This window comes from Silurus aristotelis (genome assembly GCF_946808225.1).
Source record: "Silurus aristotelis genome assembly, chromosome: 20".
NCBI lineage: Eukaryota > Metazoa > Chordata > Actinopteri > Siluriformes > Siluridae > Silurus > Silurus aristotelis.
In genome coordinates this window covers 16068382-16078563 of record NC_139593.1, presented here as the reverse complement: position 1 = coordinate 16078563, position 10182 = coordinate 16068382, and positions in this window count along the sequence as shown.

Genomic DNA, 10182 nt, shown 5'->3' with positions numbered 1-10182 from the left:
GCAAAGAGTGAATAAATGCTTGTGCTCAAGCGGCAGTTTTTGATGCACAAGTCACTACCTCATACCTTCTCAGATGGTTGCTAAGGCGCTCAAAATATTGCTTCTCTGAAAAGAATGACAATGAGTTGCATAGAAGACAACAAAATGAAAGCACCTCTGTTGGTTTGTCTGGTGGTGTCGGAACAAATGTATTCGAAGAGCATTGAATGTTTTCAATGAACAATCAGCATAAAGACAAGGGGTCGATGACTGACAGCCAAAATTTCCGTGTTGGAGCTGTAAGTGTTTTAGAAGTTGAAGTCTTTTGCTTGACTCCAATCTGCATTTTTTTTACCCAACTACCTCATGCTGTTGCACCTGCATTAAACAAAAGATGTGCACACACATACACACACACACACACACACACACTGGACCAGTGTTTACATCTTGCGAAGTATAACATATAACATGTACAGTATGTGTGTGGTATATGTATGTACAGTGTATCCAGAAATCTGTCATATTGCAAGTCTAATCAGTGTTGTATATGCTGTTAGAAGTATGCATGAGCTAAATGGTAAGTGCAATCTGTGGAACATATTCTAGAAATGTTCATTAATGTCAGAAATAGATTTTATTTTTATTTTTTTTTACCAAATTTTTAGAAATATATTGATCTTATTGATTTGAAATTAGACCAGTTTATTTTGGAACAATTACATTAAATGTTTGCAACTATAGATCATCTGGTAGATAAAAAGGCTGACTGAACACACTATTGTATAGATTCAATTGGGAGTAAAATTTCTGTTTAATGCATCAAATGCTTATCGATTTTATCAATAAGACAAAGCAGTGTAGTTGATGTGGATAAATAGGGGGTTAGTGGCTTTCTCTATCACGTTTAAAGTTAATGTCAGGGCTCGGCCTCGGGCATCATTTCGGGTATAAATATGACTTCCGTGGTCCAATTTCTATTCATTTAGATAGCACGTGATAGCACAATTATTTATTCACACAGATGAATAAACACACACACTTTAGCTATTGCCATTTGTCGCGCCGCTCACATCCGGCAAAATTCATTTTAAAGTTCACTGTATATTAAAATTCTCGTAAAATGTTTTCGACACAAATGCCGTTTGCTAATAACGGATGTTTGTGCAAATTTGTTCTTGAGCAAACTCAACTCTGTCAACTATATTAACATTTAACGCATTAACTTTTTAACCACCAGGACCGCAGACAGTTTAACAGCTCTATACTTTTCTGCAAACGTAACTAAATTGACCATTAAACAAACCTTGCAAAACTTACCGTGTAAAAATCACATCAGTGTTCGATAAATCCATTGCCATTCTCTTTAGGCAACTTCGGAAGCAATAAAGCATGTGCATAGATTGCCTGGCCTCGTGAAGTAAGTTTTACTTGCGTTTGTCATTTTTTGGATTAGTTCATTAAATGACAAAACACTAAGTAAATATGACTTCGGCAGTTCTATTTAAAACTACTTAAGTATTTAAGCACTATAAATAATAACGAAACCTCAGGTTGCTTACTGAATTATACGTGACATTTTTAAGTAAAAAGACTAAATAGGATTTGCTTGTAAAATATACTTCAATTATGCTATCTTTATTTACAAGTTTAAAAAAAAATCACTTTTTAAAAGTGTTGCTGCTGCATTCTAGACTGAAACTGAAGCAAATTTATGCACTAGGGTTAGGGTTAGACATTCAAACTAGAACATCCAAACACTAAAGCGTTACAGTAATCTAATCTCAAAGTAACAAAAGCATGAAATACTGTAGTTATTCTGCATCTTGTAACTACATCATATTTCTTATTTTAGCAATATTTCTGAGGTGAAAGAATGCGATCCTGGCAATGTTATTCATATGCAAAACACCAAGGTCTTTGACTTCTGTACTTCCTCTTCTTTTTCTTCTTCTTTCGGCTTCTCCCATTAGGGGTCGCCACAGCGGATCATCTTTCTCCATACCCCTCTGACCACTACATCTGCCACTTTTAAACCAACTACCTGCATGTCTTCCCTCACCAAATCCATAAACCCTCTCCTTGGTCTTTCTCTTTTTCTCCTTCCTGGTGGCTCCATCCTCAGCATTCTCCTACCGATATACCCCATGTCCCTCTTCTGCACATTTCCAACCATCTCAATCTCGCCTCCCTCACCTTTTCACCAAAACGTTCTACATGGGCTTTCCTTATAAAAAACTTATTTCTAATCCTGTCCATCGTCGTCACTCCCAATGAAAACCTCAACATCTTCAGCTCTGCTACCTCCAGCTCCACCTCCTGTCTTTTACTCAATGCCACTGTCTCTAAACCATACAACATCGCAGGTCTCACCACAGTCCTATAAACTTTCCCTTTCTCTCTTACAGATACTCTTCTATCACAAATCACTCCTGCTATCACTCTTCTCCACCCACTCCACACTGCCTGCACTTTCCTTCACTTCTCTAACACACTCTCCATTACTTTGTACTGTTGACCCTAGGTACCTGAACTCCTCCACCTTCTCCACCTCTTTTCCCTGACTTTCATTCCCCTTCTCTCCAGTGCATACATCCACCCCTCCAGGGTCTTCTCAACCTGCTCCCTACTCTTCCCACAAATCACAATATCATCCGCAAACATCATAGTCCAGGGAGACTCCAGTCTGACCTCGTCCGTCAACCTGTCCATTACCACTGCCAACAGGAAAGGAGAGACTGATTTTAGCTGACAGGAAGTCTGTAGGAATCCAGCTTTTTCAATAATACAGTTATTCAGTTATCCAGGTTCTTCAATGTGTGGTGTGTGAATCGTTTCATCAGTCTTTCTACATTTTTAGTATTACTTTTTTTTGAGGAGTTAAAATTTGTTTGTTTTATCCTACAGAGAAAATATTAGCATTAGAGGAGCACATCCATATATGGGTTAGTGAGCGTGAGAGCAGGGGAAAGTCTGGATGCCTTAAGCCAGGGGTGTCCAAAACTCTGCGGCCCGATATCCATTTTTAATTGGGCCGTATCAAAGTATAAACATATAATGGTCTATGGCCCTCACATAATTTTTGCGCTTAAATGTATTGTGCTTCTGAATTTCAACACTAGGTGGAGCTACTGTCTTGAATAAGGGTGCGCTTCCACAACACAAGCGATCAAAGAAAAAAATTGCTCAGGGTCACCAGAAATGGTGGAACCAAAAAAAACTGTAACTGAGAGAATGACCTGCAAACCTTTTTGTAAAAAAAAATCTAATAAAAATCTACAAATGGAGAGCTTTAATGGAGCCTTTTTTCTTTAAACATGCATTTGATTGATTTTACCAATATTAGTGCACTAAAAGTGAGGCAATACAGATGCATCTCAATAAATTTGAATATCATTTAAAATTTAATTTCTTTTAGTAATTCAATACAAAAGGTGAAACTCATTGTATAGATTAATGAAACACAGACTGGTGTATTTCAAGTGTTTACATCTTTTAATTTTAATGATTTTGGCTCATTTAAAAAAAAAAAAAAACACAAAAAAAACCACAAATGCATCTTCATGAGAACCAATCAAAAACATTTTTTCATTGAATTGTTGGCCTTCTGGAAAGTATGTTAATTTACTATATATGTACTCAATACTTGGTAGGGGCTCCTTTTGCTTTAATTATTGCCTCAATTCGGCATGGCATAGAGGTGATCAGTCTGTGGCATTGCTGAGGTGGTATGGAAACCCAGGTTTCTTTCACAGTGGCTTTCAGCTTATCTGCATTTTTGGTCTCTTGTTTCTCATTTTCCTTTTGACAATATTCCATAGATCTCTATGGTGTTCAGGTTTGGTGAGTTTGCTGGCCAGTCAAGCACACCAACACCAACGTTTGGTGCTTTTGGCAGTGTGGGCAGGTGCCAAATCCTGCTGGAAAATGAAATCAGCATCTCCATAAAGCTGGTCAGCAGAGGGAAGCATGAAGTGCTCTAAAACATCCTGGTAGACGGCTGTGCTGAACACCAACACCAGCTCCCCAAACCACCACTGACTGTGCAAACTTTACACTGGACCTCAAGCAACTTGGATTCTTTGCCTTTCTTTTCTTCTTCCAGACTCTGGGACCTTGATTTCCAAATGAAATGCAAAATTTTCTTTCATTTCAGCTGAAAATACGACTTTGGCCCACTGAGCGACAGTCCAGTCCTTTTTGTCCATTGCCCAGGTAAGACACCTCTGACGTTGTCTCTGGTTCATTAGTGGTTTTACACAAGGAATGCATCAGTTGTAGCCCATGTATGCGTCTGTGTGCATGGTGGCTCTTGAAGCACTGACTCCAGCTGCAGTCCACTTTTTGTGAATCTCCCCAAATTCTTGAATGGGCTTTGTTTCACCTTTTTCTAACACATTTTTTCCTTCTATTCAACTTTCTATTAATGTGCTTGTATACAGCAGTCTGTGAACAGCACCTTCTTTAGCTTTAGCGATGACCTTTTGTGCCTTACCCTCCATGTGCAGGGTGTCAATGATTGTCTTCTGTCAACTGTCAAGTCAGCAGTCTTCCCCATGATTGTTTAGCCTTAACCAGACCGAGACCATTTAAAGGCTCAGGAAACCTTTTGTAGGTGTTTGAATTTAATGAGCTGATTGTAGTGTGACATATATTAAATATATTGAATCCAATATTGAACTTTTTCACCATATTCAAATTTTCTGAGATACTGAATTTTGGGTTTTTATTAGCTGTAAGCCATAATCATCAAAATGAAAAGAAATAAACACTTGAAATATATCAGTCTGTGTGTGGTAAATCTATATAATATACAAGTTTCACTTTTTGTATTGAATTATCAAAATAAATAAATCTTTTAACGATATTCTAATTTATGGAGATGCACCTGTATACCTCACGTCTAGTGAGTGGCCCAGTCCTTCGTATATATTTTTTGTATGATATATTTACCCATGTTTTTTATTGATTTACTTTTAATTATTTTTGATTCAACATTAATTTTTGACCCCCTGCAGTACCGCCGCCGGCCCCCTAGGGGTCGCGGACACCCTATTGAAAACCCACGATATACAACTTTATGTAATAGTAACGTTGTAGAGGTGTATAAATTAGCAGGCTATAATCAGAGGTGGCAAAAGTACACACGTCTTTCACTCAAGTAGAAGTAAAGATGCTCATGTTGTAAAAGACTCTGGTACAACGGCTCTGACGTGTACTTACGTAGAAAGTAGCCATTACTACTACCTGTTTTAGTGTCAAATGAACTCACATCATATTAATATATTATTATAAAAGAATTGAACATTTTGTAATCTATTGAATGTATCCAGGCTGAACAACTACCATATAGAACACAAGCAGAGTAAAGAAGATGATCAGGTGATCAGGAAAGTCTCTGTTTTCAGTCATGTTTACATCGCTGACGCCCTCTGTCTCATCTACGTTACCCCCATACTTCATGTTGCCTTCTGCTGTGCTCATTGTTAGCTTTATACGCTAACCACTGTCTGTGTTGCATGACAGCAAGAAAACAAAACACCAATGGTAGATTGAAAAAAAAAAACGCACAGTGACAAGAATTCGGTTGATGGACTGAAAACGGCACACAATGAGAAAAAAAATATCGATCATGTCACTAAATAGATTAAAACTAAAGTAATGAGCCTGTTTTGAAGACGTAAAAAGTAGAAAGTACAGATATTTTTGTACAAATGTAATGAGTGAAAGTAAAAATCCAAAAATAAATAAAGTCAAGTAAAGTACTGATACCAGAAAAATCTACTTAAGTACTGTAACGAAGTATTTGTACTTCATTACTTCCCACCTCTGGTTATACTCGCTGAATTGCTGAATGTCCAATTGGATCTCTAGAATCAATAAGAACAGCAGTTCTGTGTACATTCTAGATTTAGTAGGAATACATTTATTGTATGGAATATGCATTATTTATATAAGAATATAATAGGACCCACTTATAGTGGTTTTGATTTAATATTAACATTTTTATTAAATATAGACAATATAGTCTATATAAATTAAAAACATAAATTAACACATAAATAAAAAAAATATGGCAGCTTTACACATATATAATGACCAGAATGTACTAGGAATAGAAGCACCGCGATAACATGCACACCACAATTATGAAGCAGCGATAATTTCATACAATTTCTCACTGACAAATTTAAATAATTTTAAACAAGCAATCCAGGCTATCAATTTTAAGCCAAATTACCGTTAGCAAACCCCAAATTAAAAAAATAAAATAAAATAAAATAAAAAACGTGACCTCAGCAATTGTCAGCTGTCAGTTATTGGCCAATCAAACCTCCATTTAATCTCAAAGATCATAGAAAATGTTGTATAGCAGCAGTTATGCTCATACCTGCATATAAATAATATTTATGAAATGTTTCAGTCAGGACATTTGGCCTCAACATCGCTTTTTCTAATCAGGGCGGTGACTCCTTGCTTGTTTTGCATGACTTTGTTGTGTTGAGTACCTTCCAAATAACTGAAGTAATGTTTGGTGTTCTGCAAGGATCTGTCTTAGGTCCACTGGGGTTTTCTTTATATATGCTAACATCAGAATACTTTATTGATCATATAGGTAAATTGCAGTTGCTTACAGTAAAATATCAAAATAAAGATTAAAGCACGTGTAACTATTTATTAGTATTGCACTGAGATAGTTGCACATAATTGCCCAAGGTAAAAACAATCTATAAGTGTGGCATATATTGTATAACATCTATATTGTATATAAACCTGTAACCTTACATTGATGATCTGCAGTTTTATGTTTTAGCAAAGCCAAATGAAAGACACCAGTTTAATAATGTTAATGAATGTGTAAAAGACATTAGACAGTGGAAGAATGTTAACTTCCTTCTACTTAATTCTGATGAAACAGAAATACTCTTACTAGGACCACATGCAGCTAGAATAAGCTTTCTGATAACATCTCTGGGTGGTTCCTCTGTCTCATGATGTGCAAAAGTAAAATACCTTGGTGTGATTATTGATTTGCCTTCTTTCATCTAAGAAATATTGCTAGGATAATAAATATTATGTCATTACATGCTGCAGAAAAAATAGTTCATGCTTTTGTTACATCTAGATTGGACTACTGTAATGTCTTACTGTCTGGAGGTTCTTGCAAGTACATGAACAAGCTGCAAGAATCCATAACAAAACAAGTAAATATGATTATATCAAATCTCATTTGAATGGACTCATGCTGCAGTGCGAGCAAACTGTTCATCAGTAAACAGTTGATAAACTAAACAATTATGACATTGTCACCCAGTTGCGGATGGGTTGCCTTTTGAGTGAGATTTATTACACTAAATTTTGTACTCAATTTATAAATTTCTGCAAAGTTGCTTTTGGACAATGTCCATTGTTAAAATCATTATACACATTATATGTATCTGAATTGAATAAATCAAAATAAGTCCTATTTACAATAGTGGTGAGTAGAAAAGCATCTCAGAATGTACAGCACATTATCTGATTAGGTGAATGGATCAAAAAAAAATATCTCAAACTGGACAGCATTCTTTGAAATACTCAAAATATCAACTAGCAACCATCCCACCATTAATGTAAAGAAAATAAATTTTTGTTTGATCTTTGCCTTTTTTTGCAATTGACTTCTGCAAGAGTGTCAAGATTTTTGCACTGCTGCCAAATGATTGGGTAATTAGATAACTGCATGAATGTGCAAGTGATCCTAATACATTGGCAGGTGGATGTATTAAGCTTATATTTCTTATAATGGTTTTTGTCCTGTTTCAGTGCTTAAGTCTTAAGAAACTTTTCCCTAATAGGTTGCTATTACTGACTGTATATATGCTATTATTATCATCATATTTGCAGTGAGGTTAATCAAAGATTCACAGGAAGTGAGTAGAGAGCGCATGACGAAAATCCCCGCTTTCAAGGTTTTTATGCACATAAATGGTGTATGTGAGCGAGAGAGTGGGTATAATATACATTTGCACTGATACAATCTGTTTTAAACTAATCAAACATGATGAATTAGATACATTTTAAGTATCAAATCATAAACAGGATACCACAAGGCCTTATCTTGCACTTGTTTATATGCTGCCTGCTTATTCAGATATATACAAATCCGTTCTCTATGAGGCTCACTTTCCAGATTTGTATCACCATTATTTAAACTGTATCATCATTTGCAATTTTTTATTTTTATTTTTTTAGCTTTATTCCTTAGCCAATAAGTAGCAGATTTGACAAGTTTCTCAGAATTTCTCCATCCTGTTGACAGAAAGCAGACTTCGTCTTTCATTCATTAGAAACACAGATTGCACAGTGTGATATATGGGGAGGGTGGTCTTTAATGTTTTAACATCAGGAACTTCACAACTCCTACACAATTGTCTACTGCCTCATCTGCAATTTTTTTTTTATAAATGTTCAGTAATTCCACGCTTTACCGCGGTTAACATCCCACACCCCCGGTTTATCGCGGCATTGCATTTACCATCTCACGGATAGACCAAAAAACTTACAGGGAATTGTTTTATGTTGAAATAATGAAATGTATTCATTCATTCATTCATTTTCTCCCGCTTATCCGTAATTCGGGTCGTGGGGGCAGCAGTCTAAGCCGACATACCCCGCCTTCGACTGCTGCCCAACCCTCAAAGCACCGTCCCTTACGGTCCCTCCTGCAGGTGGTGAGCCCACGGGAAGGCGGCCCCACGTCACTCCGACGTCACGGACCTTGATATTTCCCTCGTAAGGGACCCCCGGAGCATAGAGGGTTAAGGGCCTTGCTCAAGGGCTCAAGAGTGGCAGCCTGGCGATACCGGGGCTCGAACCCCAGACCTTCCGATCGGAGCCACCACTCCCCCCATATAATGAAATGTATTAATAAATTTTATAATTGATAATTATATATATATATATATATTTTTTTTTAATTATTATTATTATAATGAAATGTATTAATAAAAATATAATTATCAATTATAAAATGAAGTAAAATGTTAGTACTGTATACATAAAATAGCATTTTTGGGTTGCGTCCGTTTATCGTGGTTTTTCATTTATCGCGGGCATTACTGCATTAGCAATTTGGTGTTTGCAATTATTTTATGTTAAATTCAATGCTCATACACAAAATGTATGTTTATTGCATTTAAATATTATTAAATGTCCATTTCTAACATTAACCCTATGTGTTTTCCATCTCATGCCTCACCCTCTAATTTCCTTACTTTTTTGTTTTCTAAACACAGCCTTTATTTGTCACATATACATTAAAATACAGTGAAGTTTCATTGCATATTCCAGGTTGTTAGAAGTTGGGGGTAAGAGTGTAGTTGATGTGGCACCTCTCTAACAATAGCAGTTTGGCAGTGAACCTCTGACCTTCTAATCAGTAAATCATAGTCCTAATTGTTGAGACAACACTGTCTACAGTATCCACATTCAAAGAATTAATCATTTGGGATGCACTGTCCTGTAGCACCGTGTTTCCTGTAAGATCTAAAAGGTCGACAACACACTCCAATATATAATATATATTGTTTAGCTGTTTTGTGTTGAAATTAGAGATGTGTTTGTCTCAACTTGTTCAAAGCTCTATTTATGGTGAAAGATTTCACTTCCTGAAAAAGCCAACAAGTTTTTGGACTGAAATTTTGTAAAACGACCCCAAGGCATAAAAAAATCAATTTTCACTTTTCATAGTGATGTAATGTATGAGATCTTTTTTTGCCAAATATGCTGATGATGTGCATAAGCCAATGGTGTGATTTTGCCTCATCTGACCACAGTGCAGTTATAATGACACCTTAGTCAAGTTTGGGTGGTAATGAGTTTGTGAGCTAATCACAAAAATAGAATGAGATTGAGTATATAATATACTATATTTTCTATATACCTAAATATTACAATGTGTCCTAAATGTCTACATGCAGAGGAAGTGCTTTTAAGCACAATATGTTCTACATGATTGCTTTTCTTTGTAAAAAAAAAAAAAACCCTTGTCATCTTTTCCCACTCATGATGAATGTGTTAACACATCTGGTGTTACAAACTTGCAACAACTTCCTGAGAATGAGAATTTTAGTGGGTTCTTATTTTGTTGAAAGTATTCTGAAAGGCTTTAGCTGTCAAAAAGGGTGGGCTCACATTTGACTCAAGAAAATTTTTATATAC